Raw genomic sequence first — 18,823 nt, 5'->3', positions numbered from 1 at the left:
GTCCGCAACTTGCACATGTACTAAGAACACTATAATCATTTCTCCTCTTCCCTCCCCTCCACAAACTTCACTCTATTCAGGCCGGTGTCGCCAACTATCCCATGAACTTAATGTATTTGCTGTACATCCGAAGTTTCACAGACGTGCCTCATTCAGTTATGGGAGTGGACGGGGATGGCCAGAACCTGAAAATTAGACCAATCAATTAGGGTGTGACTGGAACTTGAGTGAGGAACCATCAAAGGGCAATGTAAATTCAGGCAGCCAACCGGAACCAAGAATGAGGGGAATGTATTGGCAAGGGCGAGGTGGAAATCTCAGCAGGAAGACAGATGGCAGCATCAGAGAGGTCCAGCAAATGGTAACAGGCAGGTGCCCTGGCAGACAGACAGAACCCAGTGGCACAGGAGTTGGGCAGCAAAAACACGAAAAGTTTCCCAGAACAAGAAGAGGACCTGCCTCCCCCCAGCACATCAAGGTGATTTAGCTACTCTCTGCCAAGGCCCAGTCGGTGAGGCTGGTCCACAGAGATGAACGCAGGTTCCTAGAAAACCATGATTCAAGAACAAGAACCATTGTCCCAGAGACATTCCTCTAGTGTCTACTTTTAAGAGTCATAATATTAAGATTACAAAAGTTTCTGGTTTCCAGATTAAGGAAGATCTTACATGCTGGGCTAAGGAGTTGGCCCTTTATTCAGAGGCAATGGCAGCCACTGAAGGGTTTTGACGTGATCAGAAGAATAATATAACCAACAACAGCAGGGGTTTAGAGTCAGACCCGGATTGGAATGCTGGCTTCTCACTCGCTGGGCTGGTAATGTGATCATGAGCAAATGACCTCACCTCCATAGGCCTCAGTTTCTTTATCTGTACACCTACCTCCTAAAGTGGTCATGAGTGTTATGTCATAGGTGAGGGGCCTAAATTTAGCTGGGGTCACGCTGTCCTTTGAGGATGAAGTAGAATGGCTGAGCCCCTTTCCCGCAAGCAGTGGGTAAATCTGTTTTCCCCTTGTCATCCCTCTGCAGATTCTTGAGATGGGAAAAGAATGGGAAACAGTCCTTCTAGAGTTCTGAATCAGTTTACAGGTCACCTTGTCACCCCATGTATTCTTTTCTCTAAAGGGCGACAACCTTCAGAAAAAGATCCCTTCTCTCTCAAAGTATCGCCGGTACAAGCCTCCATTCGTAGCTGCCTTTGAAGTCTCAAAGAATCTGAGAGGATTTTTGTAGCAGCATCACATACAACTCAGAAACAAATATTAGAAATCCTGGGGCTATTCTAGTACTACTTATTTCTTCCTGGTTGACTTTTCCTGAAGTTTCCATGTTGACTGACTCCCTCTTCTCTATTCTGCTCTCCCTCTGTTTATACTCCAACCACAAATTCCTAGTCATTTCCCATGCAGACGACATAGCTATCTTTTTTGTCTTATAGTCTTCTATCAAACTCTGCTCTAGAGGTCTCAGCTTTCAGACAATTCTTTTCCTAAGGGAAATTCTGATGCAAGGAAATTAGCAAGAGATTAGCAGATCAGATTAAGATACAGCCTAGAGTATAGACAGCTAGTTTTCGGAAGAGAACCTGGGATTAAGATAGCTGGGAGGACGGTGTCCCTGATGGCGCAGTGGTTGAGAGTCCGCCTGCCGATGCAGGGGACACGGGTTCGTACCCCAGTCCGGGAAGATCCCACATGCCGCGCCCGCGTACCGCAAAAAAAAAAAAAAAAAAAAATAGCTGGGAGGAGTCATTCTGGGATCAGAACAAATAGCAGACCCTGACCTTGGAAATTTCCTTCCAAGAAGCTACATTTTGATTGGATTAGGTTATAGAGGACTATTTGCCTGGTGGCATTACTGAAAACAGTATAGGCAACAGCAGCCAATTCGTGGAGTTTACCAGCTGTCTGTGGTCAAGGACAGAGTAGAAGAGAGCCCTACCCGTCCCACTGTCACCCCAGGCTGGCGGGGGCACACCCAGAGCTGTGCCATCCTGAGGAGCAACATAAGAGGCTTAACACCATGCCGGGAAATGGACTTCACTCAAATGACCCAGGCAATCCCTCAACAAATAAACAAGCAAATAACAATAACAAGCCCCAAAGTGGGAGGGAGTGACCAGAACCTAGAGTTGCACAGTGAATTATCTAAAATACCTAGTTTCCAACAACAAAAAAAAAATGTTGAGGCCTGAAAAGAAACAGGAAAGTGTGACTCATACACCAGGGACAAAAAGCAGACAACAGAAACTGCTTGTGACAGTGACCTGATGTTGGGTCTAACAGAAAAAGATGTCAAAGTAGCCATTATAAATATACTTACAGCACAAAAGGAAGTACGGCTAGAGAAGTACAGGAAGGAGTGACGGCAGTGTCACATCATATAGATAATATCAATCAAAAGATATAAATGATAAAAGCCAAATGTTTTTAAGTGCTCTAGTCTCAATGATATATTTTATATTTATACATAGAAATACATTTCATATAAACAAAAATATATATATAAAACAACACATTATATCCATGAAATGTGTTGTTGGTCCCATGACATATAGAAATATTATTGTAATATGCTGGCCAGTAACAGCAGAAGGAGGTGGGTGGGAGCAAAACTATAACAGGCTAAGGAAATGACTATAGGTGATAAAGTAATTACTTTATAAGATAGAAAGGAAAGAAGGAAGGGAGGAAGGGATTCCCCTGTCTACTTCATCAAAGATATTGACACCAGCCCCTATCTTCCTTAGCAGTTACTTGCTAAGTTCCTGATGCCCTTCTGAGTTCTCAACCCCACTCTGGTGCTGAAACAAGCCTGAAGTTGCAGTGCAGACGGTATAACAGGAAGGCCAGGCCTATTTGCTACCAGAGCTTCTGAGATTCCCTTTGTCCCCCAGCTGTGGCCTGTCCCTATTGTCCCGACACTGCTGGTCCAGTACTAATTATGAGCTCCTGCCTACTTTCCCCACCTGACATTCCAATTTGGATTCTTATTTAGAGTCAGAAATCCTTCCCTAAACCCTATCTTCTTGGCTAGGCCCTAATACTATTCTTAATCTCTTTCTCTAGAGGCTAGACCTAGCTCCCTATATTTCATTTGCTTTCTTACTTTTCCGGGACCCATTGGGAATGGACCCTTAAACCACTACAGTGCTCCAACCTGCTCAACTTGGAATTTTCTTGATGTTCTTCAAGATCCCCCCACCCCCATCAGCTCCCCACCACCATCACCACCCTCCAACACACATACATACACACACTCACACACACACATTGTTTGACCTTCTTGGATACTAAAACCCGCAAGAAGCAAGTCTGGGTCTGCCTTGACCCCTCAGACATGTACCTCAACCCCTAGAGCTGGGGCACTGTCCCCAGATCTTTCTGATATTGACCTGTAAAGATTTGATGGCTTCTGTGTCTCTGCGTTTGGCCCAAAGTTGCATGAGTTTAACAGTGAATATTTTAACGTCTCTTTTCAGGACTGATCTCACAGCTTATGGAAGGAAGTAAGCAGGTTATTAGCTTCACTCCTGAGTGACTTTGTGACATAACTGTCTCCTTACTGTCAGGCTGGTTTTTGTTGGTTTGTTTGTTATTTTTGCTGGTTGTAGCAGGCTTGCAACAAGCTACATAGCTCTCCCCTTGCCTATACCTTGCTCTCTTTCCTGTCAAAAGCAAAGGAAGAAATCTTCTAATCTGCTTTGAGCAGAAAATCAGGAGAAGCAAGATGATAGAATGGAACTCAGAGTCAGAGGAAATATACTCTAATGGGAGTCTAGAAAAATGCATGAGTTTTAGTGTAAGGATTTCATGTTGTCTGTTTTTGCATAAGGAGTGTGCGCGTGCGTGTGCACATGTATGTGTTTTATCCATCTATGTTCTGTGTAGTTAAGGTTCTAAAATCAGTAACTCTGGTCATGTCGTGAAAGTATTACTGAACTAACCTTTTGAAAAAAGTCTCTGAGAAAATATTTGAAGGAAAATTTACTTTTCGCAGATTGTGATATTCCAAATCTAATTTTGTTCTGAGCTACTTCAAGCCTATCTGGTGAGTGAAATGACCAGTGAACTGGGAAGCAGAAGACTGAGGTTCTCATCCAGATTTTTTCTGAGCCAGAAAGCCTAGAGTTGTTTAATAGCTCTCTACCTGGAGACGTGGAAAGAGTTTTTCATCCCTAACATTCTATTAACTTCTTTCATTTTAATATTATAGTTCCAACATCAAGCGATTGGACCACATATTTTAAAATTCTGTCCTTTTGAGTTCTGACAAAAATTACTAGCAATAGTAGGTGTTTTAGAGGCAAAATATTCATGACCTAACATCCTTTACTTAAATCTAAACACAAAGTGCTGATATGGAGAATGTCCTTCAATTCTATTGATAACAATAGTTCAGCGTTTTGATATTAGTATGACAAATCACATCTCAATTGTTAAAGTTCAAAGTTACAACATTAGTTTACATGTTATCTTTGGTTAAAAAAACAAAAAACAATCTCCTGCTTCTCAGAGGCTTTAAAATGGTCCTTGTGTTACATAAATCAAATACTTATATCTCCTCTAGGTATATCTAGAATTTTAAGTGTTAAATTTGCTTTCTTTCTATTCTTTTATCTTTCAAGTTTGAAGGTGGCTGTGAATTAAAACATACAATTGTATTATGCACCCACATTCATACTTAATCTTATAATTTTTTTGAACATTGGACATTCATAGAAGGCAAAATTGTAGTTTATTAATCTGTGCTAATTTGTAGTTACTAATTTCCTCTGTTCATTCAGATTCAAGACCATAAATCATGATTCATTTTAACCCATTATTCTTTCATTTACAGGATAAAAATGACAATATTATATGATTTTTATGACTTAATCGTCACAAAATAATTAGTACAGCAGTAATCAATTATAGTTCAGTATAAGTACATTTGAGATTCTCAATTGAACAGAATGAGGGAAAGTTCTGATTTTCAAAAGATATGTTTTCTGCTAAAACGAATGGTAGTGCCAAATGTTTTAGAATTTTTTGCCATGCAGATAATAAAACTGCAGCGATTGGACTAGAAATATCAAACTCATTTCAATAACTGGCTCATTCTTAAGACACACTTCCCACTTTGTGTTCTGCATCCTCTACATGAATACTGAAAAGGAAACACTTAACGAGCCCTGATGAATACAACAATTATAACACAAAAGAAATCATTAATGCATCAGAACAGAAGAGTATGGTTAAAATTAGGCTTTGGCTGTAATTATCCTCCATTTGAGAAATCTTCTTAATGTAAAAATGATAAAACAAATCATGAGTATTTACTTAGTCTAATTAGTTAGCAGCACTAAGGCACATTTAATTTAATCTGTGCCCTTTTTATATACTCTGTTCTAATGATCTATAGAAGATCTGAATAGTTTACCACTTTAAACCTTTTACAATACCCACATCATAAAATCTTTCTTCTACACCCTTAGCTCCGATCCCCACAAAACTCCCCCAGACCAATTTCCCACATTGTGCTTGGTTACTTGTGCTGAAGCGTTAAAAGAGGGAAAGGATTAAGGAAGCATTGTGTGACTGGAGTTAGAACAGAAGGGGAATGAGGGAGGGAAGGAAGCAGGAAAGAGGGAGGGACACGAGGAGGGAGGGGGAGAAGAGGAAGAGATATTGAGGGGAGAAAGAAGAGAAGGAGAGGGGAAGGGAGGGTATGGGAGGAGGGGGAAGGGGAGAGAGGCGAGGAGGTTGAAATAAAAAAGAAAGAAAGAAGAATCAGAAAAGGAAGAGTTAATGAGGTGGCTGAACTGGAGAGAGCAGAAACACAAAGATGGTTTTGCACTCATATCACTCATCCATGAGCCAAGCCTATGCTTTAAAATTATCTGTCTATCTACTTATCTATCTATGTTCCTGGCAGCAGATTTTTCTTTTTTAGTCATCCTTTTTTTCTCTGGGATAAAACACCTGAAGATAGGACTAAATTCTGCTTATAATTCTCCAAAACAGAAAATTCTCCAAGTTCCCTAATAATTTTTTCTGTCCTTCCATAACCAAGGAAAGTCCGGGCAACCCAGTTGGACTGAGAGTCTATCCTGTTTCTCAGGATCATGAGTTCTTGCTGTCCTCTGGAAATGTGGCCCTTAATCAACAGAGGGCTAGTAGGAGGGTAGGAACAAACAACCTGGGTGCTGGAAAGCAATTTAACGTGTGTACTCTCTGTTGGATATCCACTCCATTTAGATAGGCAGGCAGAGTTGACTCGTATCCAAATCAGTTTCTTCCCCTGGTCGCATCAATGGCAAAAAAAAATTTTTAAATCAATCTTTCCTATTAGTACTTTAAAAAATAACTTATGGTCGGCAGTTTATTTGCTGATTACCTTTTTAAAAACCATGCTTAGAAAAGCTGTGCTAAATGAGTTCTTCCCGAATCTTTACGTATAATGGTCCCAAGATAGTTCAAGTGCATGCGTACACTAAAACATTGTTTCTATATACAAATGAAATCATGATTTGGATCTATAAAAACCATTTGATAATAATTCAATTTTGATTAGAGATCTGAGGTAGAAAGTAACTCTCAAAATAAGTAGCTCCAAAATCTTTTCTATCACCAAAATTAATGTGTAGTAAAATAAATACCTGATGAATGATCAAGGAATCATGCTCAGATTCATTATTGAACCAAAATATATTAAAAAAAATATGCTGCACACCATTGATTCAAGTTTTCAAGAGGGAGGGAACATTTGGGAACTCATCTAATTTCATCAGAGTTTATATTTATCTGGCAAGCATGGATATGGCTCTACTGGTCAGTAAAATATGAAATGCTTCTGAAATAGCTGCTGCTCTGAGCCCTTGGCTCCCCAGCTACCTGGCCCACACTCCCACAATCTTTGACCATCTAGAAAATAAAGCATTAAGGCTGGGGCGGCACTTGCCCTCCAGGAACTATGGAACAGCCATTCTAGTTTGTTGTCGTCTGGACCATAATGGTATTAAATATTTTAAGTGCAATCTCTGAATGGAATACATGCTGCCATTTTTCATCAATAGGAGAGAATATGTTTGCAGGGGAAGGAGTGATATGATAACCGTAGTCTTCTGTTTGTTTGTTTTTAAACTGCAAGCTTTTACACACTTATTTCCTTCAACGAGGGCCAGCCTATCTCACCCTGTCCCTGGATATCATTAGAACTTGTTCTATATACAGGCACCAATATGGTGACTCAACTTCCATTGCCAATGCTGTGCTCCATTTCGGTACGCTGTTGCTCCTGGTGATGTAGGCATGACTGCACTGTCATTGTGCCTCCCTTCTTCTCACGGATTTGTCCACTACTCCCTTGGTTGAAGTAGAAGGATATGCATGTGGAGGGCTGAGCCAGTCCTCCTCCAGCCAGTGTAACAATTCTTTTAAGAGGTTCGCGATCAGAGCTGTTTGTGACCCCAGTATTTTCCTGTGCAAATTTTCATTTGCATATTTGAATATTCATTTGAATATTTTATTTAGTTTCCTGAGGCAAGCTTCCTTTGGCGCTGGGTTGAAGGTAGCACTTCTAACAGAGATCAACTCTCCTCACCAATAATTACACTGACAAGTCTAAAATGGGACAGCTTTGCTCTCTCCCCTTTTCAAATTGAGTTCCCTGGGATGAGGACCACTGTTGAGAGAAACCCCTCCTTCCTCCAGAGGTGCATCCCAAAGGCCTTGGTTCAGTTCCACCATGTCAGGGCACCATATCGCTTCCAGAAGGTAAATGAAGCCTTCTTGGCGCCATCTAGGTGTGAGATGGTGTTCAGGAGATGAAAAGCCGTTTTCATCTCCACCGCATGCACACAATGGGTCAGGCTACAGGAATGTACTTCCTTTCCCTATCTTCCTTACTACTTTTAGCATCTTCTCAATTATTATTCTTAATTGTTCCATCCTAATCAAAAACATATCCAAAATAATTGTTTGAGTTTCTATTTTACATGAAACAGTACTGAGGTGCTGAATAAAATAGCACCATCTCTTCTTTCTCCATTTTGTGAAAAAAAAATTTTTTTGCTGATGTAAACTCTCCTCATTTCGAATTCATTATTTTGTTTTCTCCCTCTTCTCTGAGGTAAAAGGGCTTTGGGTGAGAAGTGATCGAACATTGATGTGTCACATGAAACTTTCCCTTTTCCACTCAGCACTAATGAAAATATTTGCCTTCTACTTAACTAACAGGTCTTTTCTTTAAAACTTGCTGAACTTGTTTTTTAACGTAGTAACTTCGGTGCAGACCACAATAGGGATGCTTCAGATTTTCAACTCTTTCATTCCTTAGGGAAGAAAGAAAGAAAGGAAAAAAAATCCCCAAGCTTACAGGCTGAATAAGGAGAATGAAAAAAAGATTCTTAGTTCATAAAATAATCATTCAAAACTTTCATTGGCTTATTAAATGATTGCTTTCCATTAAATACCAAACAAAAAAAGCACTTACTGTCACAGACATAATAGATGCAAATTGCCAATATAATTTTATTTTATTTTATAATCATGTGGAAAGCACAAATAGAAATGATCACCCATCATTAACAGGTATATAGTGCTTTAGAACTTTAACAGTAATATTTACTGATTGGGCTAACTCAAACTGAACATATGGCATACCCAAGTTTTTTATACCCTTAAAATATCTCAATTCTACCTGGAAATGCCCTTCTGTAAATCTACCCATGCAATTTTAAAAAATTGGTAAGACATAAAGGTATATACAGTCAGCATAAGAATATTTTAAACTGTTTCATCTATTCCACAAAATTATTCCACTGAAGCTAAATAAATAGTCATCAAATTACTACCCAGAAGAGTCAGCAGCTGCTTCTATTTAAGGCTTTCATATATGTCTCTACTGTCCCCTCCCTACTCCTCTAAATTAACCCTGGAAGGAGACAGCAGGATTAGTTTCAAGAGTTCTTTCTCCCTGCAGGGCACTGGGAGATGATGGAATGGGGAACAGCTGCATTTCCTGAGCCCACTTTGCCCCTTCTTGTTATTTTTCTTCCTTTTCTTTCCCGCCAGTCTCACCCTACCCTTGTACCATCTCAATTAGTTCTCAAGCTTTAAATTACATTGATATCTTGACGACTCCTATAAGTACATCTCTAGGCCAGAACGCTTCTACTGGGAACTCCAGATTCTAGCATCCAACCAGATACAGGTTATGTCAAGTTCATGTGTGCAAAATGGAACTCTTAGCAATGGAACACTACACCACTTCTGAACAAGTAGTAAGTGGGATCACCATTGATTCGAACCATTTTTCAACCAGAAATCTAGATTTTATCCTTGATTCATTCTTTTATATCGACACTGTATTCACTCTAATGGAAAGTTCTATCAATTCTACTGCAAAGCATACTGCAAATCCATCTCATTTTCTGTCCCCATTGCCACCAACCTAGTCAAACAAACTGCAGTCTCTCAACTGGACTACTCCCTCAGCCTTTGGCACATTAATATTTGCTCCCCTCAATCCATTCTCCATAAAAATACAGTAGGAATTACTGTCCTATTATGACAGAAAAGGGAAGTGATGTTCCCGATGGTAAATAAATTTGCCCAAGGCTACATGGCAATAAAGGATAGAGCTAGAATTTTAAGGCAGGTGGATCACGCCAGAAGCTCAGCAATTTATCCCATTCCATATAACTACAAAATGGATCTAGCTAGTTCAGATTTTAAATTCTTTTTACTAAACTATATTGCTACTCTATATTTAAAGGAAGAGTGACCAGGGGGATACTTTTCATGTCTCTGAAATTAAAATGGGCCAGAAAACTCATACATGCGTATATACATATATATATATGTATACACATCTCTGTTATTCAATTTAAAAGGTGCTTTAGACAAAGACTTAATTGAAAAAGAGTGAATTTCAGTAAGACTCTCATTGGAGATCTTTTCCCTTTCATAGAGCTCTCTTTAAAAACCTCAGTCTTTTTGCATCCAAATGTTGTCACCACCTTTGACCTATCTCTCTCTCTCTCTCTCTCAGATCATCCTATTTGATTCTTTTCACATTGTTTAGAGTTGGAGCCTGATATAAAATGCCTCTTTCAGAATTTCAGCAGCCACAACAGTACATAGAAGACAACCCTTTTTATAGTTTCCACAAGTTTTAAAGTCTGACCTTTTGCCTCAAATAATCATGGGGGGGCGCGGTTTAAAAAAAAAAAACAAGCATCTACTGACTGTATGAAAAAAATGAACACTAGGGCATGTGGCTGGTGAGTGAAGGAGACCTTAAGGAATTAAATAGGCAACCCAAAATCTATAGGGACAATTGCTGGGCTTAGGGATTTTTCTCACTCCAATGGGGCATAGGATATGTGATCTCTGGGAGATTGTATGAGGGCAGAGCTTCAATCCCACGAAGTCTGAAGTTCGAGTTTTTGCAGGGTATCATTTACACTCTGCAGATCATCGCCTAACTTTGCACAAGGGTCTTTGGAGCCTCTGTTTGGCAGCCAGCCATGATTCACCGCAGCAGCATATTGTCAAGGCAGCTGGTCCTTGATCTGCACACACATATACACACACACACAGCCCACTGCAGAAATTAACCCTTTCTCACCTAACAACACATACACACCCTTGTTTTTACACTACCTATAAAAATCACATCTGTTATTCCATTGAGGGCCAGTTGTATACCAACTCTTTTCGTATAATATCTCTAAGCTTTTCAACAACCCTATAAGATAGATATCATCATTTTCAATTTATAGATGAGAAGACTAAGAGGTTGAATATCTTTCCCAAGGTCTCAGATCTAGTGTAAGGCTGAACTGTAATTCAAACCAAGATCTGTCTGGTTCCCAAACGCTCTTGCCATTGATAACTAGAGATCTATTCATGCATCACACAATAGGACCTAGAGAAGGGGCAAAAGCTCTTTTGAAGTGCAAACTCATGAAAAGTCATTAGGAAGTTAGGTAAATTCCATTATTAAGGTTACAAGTCTGTCTTCATTATTACCAGAGCTGACTTGCTTGAGAAACATAAAAACCAATGGTTACTTAAAGTGTGTGCTTTAATCACAAGGATATGTCATATTTTATATATTCAGTACTTTAAGGAAACAGCGTATTTTAATAAAGCACTAAAAAAGTTATAGATGTTCCAGAAAAGGAAGGGAATTGGCAATAATGTGGTCAGAATGTAGTAGATTCAAGGTCAGTTGCCTAACTCTCAACGGGCCATTCTAGGTTGGCATTCTCTAGTGAATTTACCTAATCTAGACACTGACATCGACTTTTTGATATCACAATTTTGATCTGTGTCTAATACTACAAGTGATTCCTACTAAATGAGAATTTGGGCTCCTCCAGATTGGTTTTCATGTGTAAAAAAATTCATTAATAGATTATTAGTTAAAAAAATATTCAGTTTAGTATAGTTATATGTAAAAAAGGATTAGTTTTTCTTTTCAGTTTTCAGTTATTTTATAAACCTATTATCCCATGTAGAAAGCTAACACACTTTCACAGTCCATTTAAAGGAGGTCTTTGGTTACTGTCTGGAACCAGTTATAAGTCTTGTTAATTAAACTCCTTTTAAACATTTTCAACTGCACTAATGCATTTAATATGCTCAATTTTTTTCTATGCATATACGAATTATCTAACAAACTTAATCAAGTATTTGAGGAATACTTAGAAAATTAATAAATGAAACTTTAAAAAGGGTTTCAAGTTTTCTTAAATCTTCAAATACTACTGGGTTGGCCAAAAAGTTCGCTGGGGTTTTTCCACGTGGAAAAACCCCAACGAACTTTTTGGCTGACCCAATATTATAAAATTGATTATATTCAGTCTAGACACATGATTCTATATCACTTCTCATTTAGACATTTTAAAACAATATTACAAGCTTGAGCTGTTTTTCTAACACGTAATGCCTCTTAGGCATTACAGATACTTAACTTAGCGAGTATACACACATTAATTAATGTAAAAAATTAATATTTCATTTTGGTTCTCTTGAATATTCCTACAATTAATTCCAAATCTTTCAGATATGAAAAATTCTTTCCCACAAAGGAAACATATCATCTCACAAAATTTTAGGGGTTATTTCCCCATATGACTTTTGGAGCTGTCTTCTAATCTGCTCAGTGACCTCAGGCAAGTCCTGGGATAAACCTGGACCCTGTCTGTGCAGGGCTGGAATGTACCGAACCCTGTAGATTATAGCAGCCTATAATAAGGACTTCCACTGTGAAAGAAGAAAACTTCATGTGGCTCATATCCATTAGAAGTGAATTACATCGTTATCTAATTTTCAAGTCAGGTTAGGGTCTCCAACTCCCACCCAGGTGGCCATACCTCTTAATTGGATTTTACTTTCCTGAGTTCTTAAGACAAGTGAATGTATTCACATCTAGGTATAATGACATTGGATTGTAAGGCAATCCTGCATTTTCTCACATTAATCAAACCACCCAACTCTTCCCAGTATTAAAACACATTAAACTGAATTCTGAAATGTCTTGGAGGCTTATCTGACTCTACTGCTCACAATTTCCAAGGTCATCCTATTGACAGACTCATCTCTTAAGGGCAGATGCACATTAACCAGGCTCACAAAAGTAAAGTGTCAAAACAAAATGCCAATGTATTAATTTACAAGGAGAAACAGAACTGGTAAGGAAGCCGTGCACGTAAAATCCTCTGGTGCACACATTATTTTCCTATAAACAAGCCTCGTAAAGAGGTGAGCTTTTATCTGAAGGCTGCTTGGTGAGTACAGAATCAGAACAAGAGGAATTAAATATATGATTTGGATAACTAAGGACACCAGCACAAGACAATCTGATATACCTGCCAGGGTTTAAAGGAGCCTAATAGATAACATCCCTTTCTACCCTGTAAGTTTGGTACCAACTGAAAGGCAAATATGGAGTCAAACAGATGGAGCTGTTACTGATAAAGGCTAGAGTGAAGACACAGCTTTAGCTATGCAACTAAGTGCACTTGATAATATTTCTCCATTGAATTAGACCAACTGACATTGTCATTGGTACAGCTGCTCAATCCTAGGTACCACCACAGCCAGGTGTCTGACTACAAGGAAGTAGACAGACCAAACTTGCATGTATACTATGGGAAGGTTGGTTTCCATATAGGGAAGAGAGATATAGAAAGAGAGAGAGATGGGGACAAAGAGAGACATCTTTCTCTTCCAAATTTTGCTTATTAGGTAAGACATTTCTTCTCCTGTGGGAAGAAGTAAACAAGGAAAAGAAGGGCCAACAGGGTTTCTCTTAGGGAATCCTTCTCAATTCTACATACGGAATAGGAGATAAGTGCCCTACAAGCTGTGGCAATACCCACCTCCATGTGAGGGATTGCTCTGCTCTGCTGAAGGGCCAGGAAAGGGTTGTATACCTGGATCAGGTCAGCTTCTACCTCTGATGGAGTCAGGATGGGCACAGCCCATGAGAAAGATTCTCATTTTCCTATCCTTCTACTGAAGATCAATCACTTTTCTCACCTGTAGTTTTTTTTTAAAGTTCTTTTAATATAAAAAATCAGGTTGATGTCAAGCTTCATGGGCCTGAAAGCTAGTCTGCCTTTCAAAATACTCTGCATGTCTCTGCTCTGATCTGTTATTATATTTCAATCTTAATTCCCTCAACTCCAAATTCAGGGAGGATGACCCTGTCTCCCACCACCCCAAATCATAAGAGAAGTACTGAATAGACTCTGTGGAGATAAAACTCCACCACGAGACGGAGAGGTTCTTTTCTGTTTACATGCTCTTGGGAACCTTCATTTAATAGCAGTAATTGCTTTCTTTTTACAGATAAATCTGGCTTGCTGCTCAGTTTTTCAAAGCTAAAAAAAATTGCTTAGGAATAAATACATGAGTGCTGAGTTTATTTTTTAAGAAAGGGAAGATTAATATAAAAGTTAAGAAAGTAGTTACTTCTGGGAATAGAGGAGGGGAAATGCAATTGGTAAGGAACACAGGGGACTTTCAAGTACAGTTAAATGTTACGTTCCTTAATCTGAGTTGTGGGTACAGAGGTGTTTATTGTTACTGCGTATACACTAGTTATATGTTTTAGTATTTTATATATGAATAGTACATTTCAAAATTAAAAATAATTTACTGAATAAAAATGGTAAGTGTAACGCTTTCATTTATGCAAAATTTTATGTATGAGTGTGTATGTGTAAAAATAGAGATGTGTAAAATAACAATCATTAAAATATCAATAGACGATCTCTCCAGATGGTGAGACTTCAGATGTTTTTGGTTTGTTTATGTTTGGAGGGTTTTTTTCTGAATTGTTCTTATTAAAATAATTAGAAAAATCAATAAAGCACAATTCTCATTGTGAACCAAGAAGAAATATAACTCCTGCACATAAAAATTATTAAATAAAATTGTATATGTAGCATTGTTTTTTCACATTTATTATTAAATTGTATTCCTAAACAAGTATTTTTCTCAGGTTAAAGAAAAAATAATATCTGGTATATTGTATGCTACATGGGTTCAAACCTCACTCTTGGTACCAAAATCTGTATTGTTGCACATCATCAAATGTGACCCTAATTTGAATTTATTCAAAATAACTTCTAAACAAAAAATGGAAAACATTGTTTATGATAATGACCCAGTCGAAAAATAGGTACTTTTTTTAATTGCCAAAGAGAAATTCAGTCACAAAATTACTGAAAGCCCAAACTTTATAGATCATTTAGGGATTTAATAAAATAAGGTTTCTTCAACAAACTTTTAAAAAGATGATATAACAAAACTGCCACAAAGCTGAAGTAAGAATTATTGTACATATTATATATATACTTCAACCAGGGTTAGCTTTCCAAATGGGTGACAAGAAAGCCAGTGAGAGCCAACTGCTGCACCCTACTCAGACCACTTCTTACACCCCATCTGTTACCTGTGTCAAAAATTCCTCCAAGAGAGATTCATTCCTTTGGGTTCAAAACGTCTATTAAAATGCCAGTGCTAAGAATATAAGCTAAATATTAGCAAAAACCTCGGCTTGGATTTGTTAAAAACTAGTATAAAAATTGACATTTGAGGAGAGAAGTGAACCAGAGGAAATCTACTAGAAGCTAGGAGTGAGTCATTAAAAAGGAAAATGCAACGATCTAACTTTACCTATTTTCTAATTTTTAATGCACCATCCTCTACCACTAATAAGACAAGTCATGTCAACCAGCCAGGGGATGATAAAAATGTAAGAATATACAGGAATTTTTATTAAATTAAAAAAATGTAATGTCCTGACCAGAGAGAAGAGTGACAAGGAATTCTTGATGAAATAATACGAAAGCTAGATATAACTTTCAAGAAATGGAAATAAATTTATGCAGCCTATCATAAATCATTGATCATATTTATGCCTAATGTTCTATAATATTTTCCCAGCAGTACCCATTGTTTATTCATATTAATAAAAAATCACCTGAAATTAGTGCCAAATGCCCTATGAAAATACTGCAAAGCAAGGACATTACTTATAAGATTACTTCTGCTTCTGGTCAAAAGAGTTTGAAAGCTTTACATCACTCAGCGGCATATTTCATTTTAAGCAGCCTTGTCTACTTTCATCTTTGTGCTATGTATAGCATGCTGGACTATCTTCCTAAGATCAAAGGGAAACTCACTGTACTTTATTTACAAAGGCAATTTTAATGGGTAACAAGGGTACTTATTTTACTACACTGACTAGTCCCTTTGAACTACTATCTTCACTGATCCATAGACCAAGCTCAAATGTGGAGAAGGCTTCCTTGAATCTGGAAAATGTTCTTAGCCTAATTGGTGCACTTTCTTTGAACTGCATGCCATTGATTTTACCAGGCAGTAAGTGCACAACAGAGGTTCCTTCAGGACACACAAGGGCTAAAATCCTTTTGGAAACAAAAACCAGAACAAATAAAAAATATACCAACACTGCAAGATAGAAAATATTGGATCTCAAAATCAAAACTGGATAAGAATAACTCCTTCCAAAGTCTATGATTATGATATTAGTAGTTTTTACAGTAATTGGCACAGTTCTCTGTGTTATCTGGCTACGGGATAACTTATAATGCCCACTTCTACTTTGATGTAAGTAGAAAATATGTTTGTTCTGTGTGTGACATTGATACCAATGTGATAGTGAATATATGTGAGGCAAGGTGTTGCAATGGAAAGAATATAGATTTAGGAATTTTGCATTCCAATATATCACATAGGTAGAGGGTGATTTTGCCTAAGTTGTTAATATCTCTGAATCTCAGATTCCTTACGTTCAAAATAGGAAGTCCCTTTTTGTGATAGACATCAATGCTGCTCACCAGAATTTCTGGCTCTCCTGCTTTGAGGCACATGAGGAAGTTACATTCTGTTCCCCACTGAAGTGACACATGCTGCTGTAATTTGCTTTGACCAGTGAAATGTGAGTGGAAGTAACATGTCATTTCTGGGAAGAAACATTAATTGGCATTATGAACTTTACAGAAGTATCTTTGTTTTCAATTTTGGAAGGATGTATGATATGGAATTGCAAGTCTGAACAGTCACAGGGAAAGGAGCTGCCTTTGAGAATTACCTAGATCTAGGCTGTTTTAAGCCACTGAGAGTTGTTATTATAGGATAACTTAACCTATCCTGACTAAACATCTTTGTGAGATGAATGAAAGGATGAAGTAAATTTTATATGTATATACAAAGCACCTAGTTGAGTGCTTAGCACATTTTATTTGATTAACAAACACTGCAACAAAAGCCCAGGACCAGATGGCTTCACAGGCGAATTCTATCAGACATTTAGAGAAGAGCTAACACATATCCTTCTCAAAATCTTCCAAAATATAGCAGAGGATGGAACACTCCCAAACTCATTCTACGAGACCACCATCACCCTGATACCAAAACCAGTCAAAGATGTCACAAAGAAAGAAAACTACAGGCCAATATCACTGATGAACATAGATGCAAAAATCCTCAACGAAATACTAGCAAACAGAATCCAACAGCACACTAAAAGGATCATACACCATGATCAAGTGGGGTTTATCCCAGGAATGCAAAGATTCTTCAATATCAATGATTCTTCAAATCAATCAATGTGATACACCATATTAACAAATTGAAGGATAAAAACCATATGATCATCTCAATAGATGCAGAAAAAGCTTTTGACAAAATTCAACACCTATTTATGATTAAAAACCCTCCAGAAAGTAGGCATAGAGGGAACTTACCTCAATATAATAAAGCCCATATATGACAAACCCACAGCCAACATCATCCTCGATGGTGAAAAACTGAAACCATTTCCACTAAGATCAGGAACAAGACAAGGTTTCCCAGTCTCACCACTATTATTTAACATAGTTTTGGAAGTTTTAGTCACAGCAATCAGAGAAGAAAAGGAAATAAAAGGAATCCAAATCAGAAAAGAAGAACTAAAGCTGTCACTGTTTGCAGAAGACATGATGTTATATAGAGAGAATCCTAAAGACTCTACCAGAAAACTACTAGAGCTAATCAATGAATTTGGTAAAGTAGCAGGATACAAAATTAATGCACAGAAATCTCTTGCATTCCTATACATTAATGATGAAAAATCTGAAAGAGAAATTAAGGAGACACTCCCATTTACCATTGCAACAAAAAGAATAAACTACCTAGAAATAAACCTACCTAAGGAGACAAAAGACCTGTATGCAGAAAACTATAAGACACTGATGAAAGAATTAAAGATGATACAAACAGATGGAGAGATATACCATGTTCTTGGATTGGAAGAATAAACATTGTGAAAATGACTATACTACCCAAAGCAATCTACAGATTCAGTGCAATCCCTATCAAACTACCAATGGCATTTTTAACAGAACTAGAAGAAAAAATTTCACAATTTGTATGGAAACACAAAAGACCCCGAATAGCCAAAGCAATCTTGAGAAAGAAAAACAGAGCTAGAGGAATCAGGCTCCCTGACTTCAGACTATACTACAAAGCTACAGTAATCAAGACAGTATGGTACTGGCATAAAAACAGAAATATAGATCAATGGAACAGCAGCTCAATATCAAAAAAACAAACAACCCAGTCCAAAAATGGGTAGAAGAACTAAATAGACATTTCTCCAAAGTACATATACAGATTGCCAACAAACACATGAAAGAATGCTCAACATCACTAGTCATTAGAGAAATGCAAATCAAAACTACAATGAGGTGTCACCTCACACCAGTCAGAATGGCCATCAACAAAAAATCTACAAACAATAAATGCTGGAGAGGGTGTGGAGAAAGGGGAACGCTCTTGCACTGTTAGTGGGAATGTAAATTGACACAGCCACTATGGAGAACAGTATGGAGGTTCCTTAAAAAACTACAAATAGAACTACCATATGACCCAGCAATCCCACTACTGGGCATATACCCTGAGAAAACCATAATTCCAAAAGAGGCATGTACCGCAATGTTCATTGCAGCACTATTTACAGTAGCCAGGACATGGAAGCAACCTAAGTGTCCATTGGCAGATGAATGGATAAAGAAGATGTGGCACGTATATACAATGGCATATTACTCAGTCATAAAAAGAAATGAAATTGAGTTATTTGTAGTGAGGTGGATGGACCTAGAGTCTGTCATACAGAGTGAAGTAAGTCAGAAAGAAAAACAAATACCGTTTGCTAACACATATATATGGAATCTAAAAAAAAAAAAATCGTAATGAAGAACCTAGGGGCAGGACAGGAATAAAGACACAGACGTAGAGAATGGACTTGAGGACA

This window comes from Orcinus orca, chromosome 9, assembly GCF_937001465.1.
Source record: "Orcinus orca chromosome 9, mOrcOrc1.1, whole genome shotgun sequence".
Lineage (NCBI taxonomy): Eukaryota > Metazoa > Chordata > Mammalia > Artiodactyla > Delphinidae > Orcinus > Orcinus orca.
Note: the sequence above shows the minus strand (reverse complement) of the source record.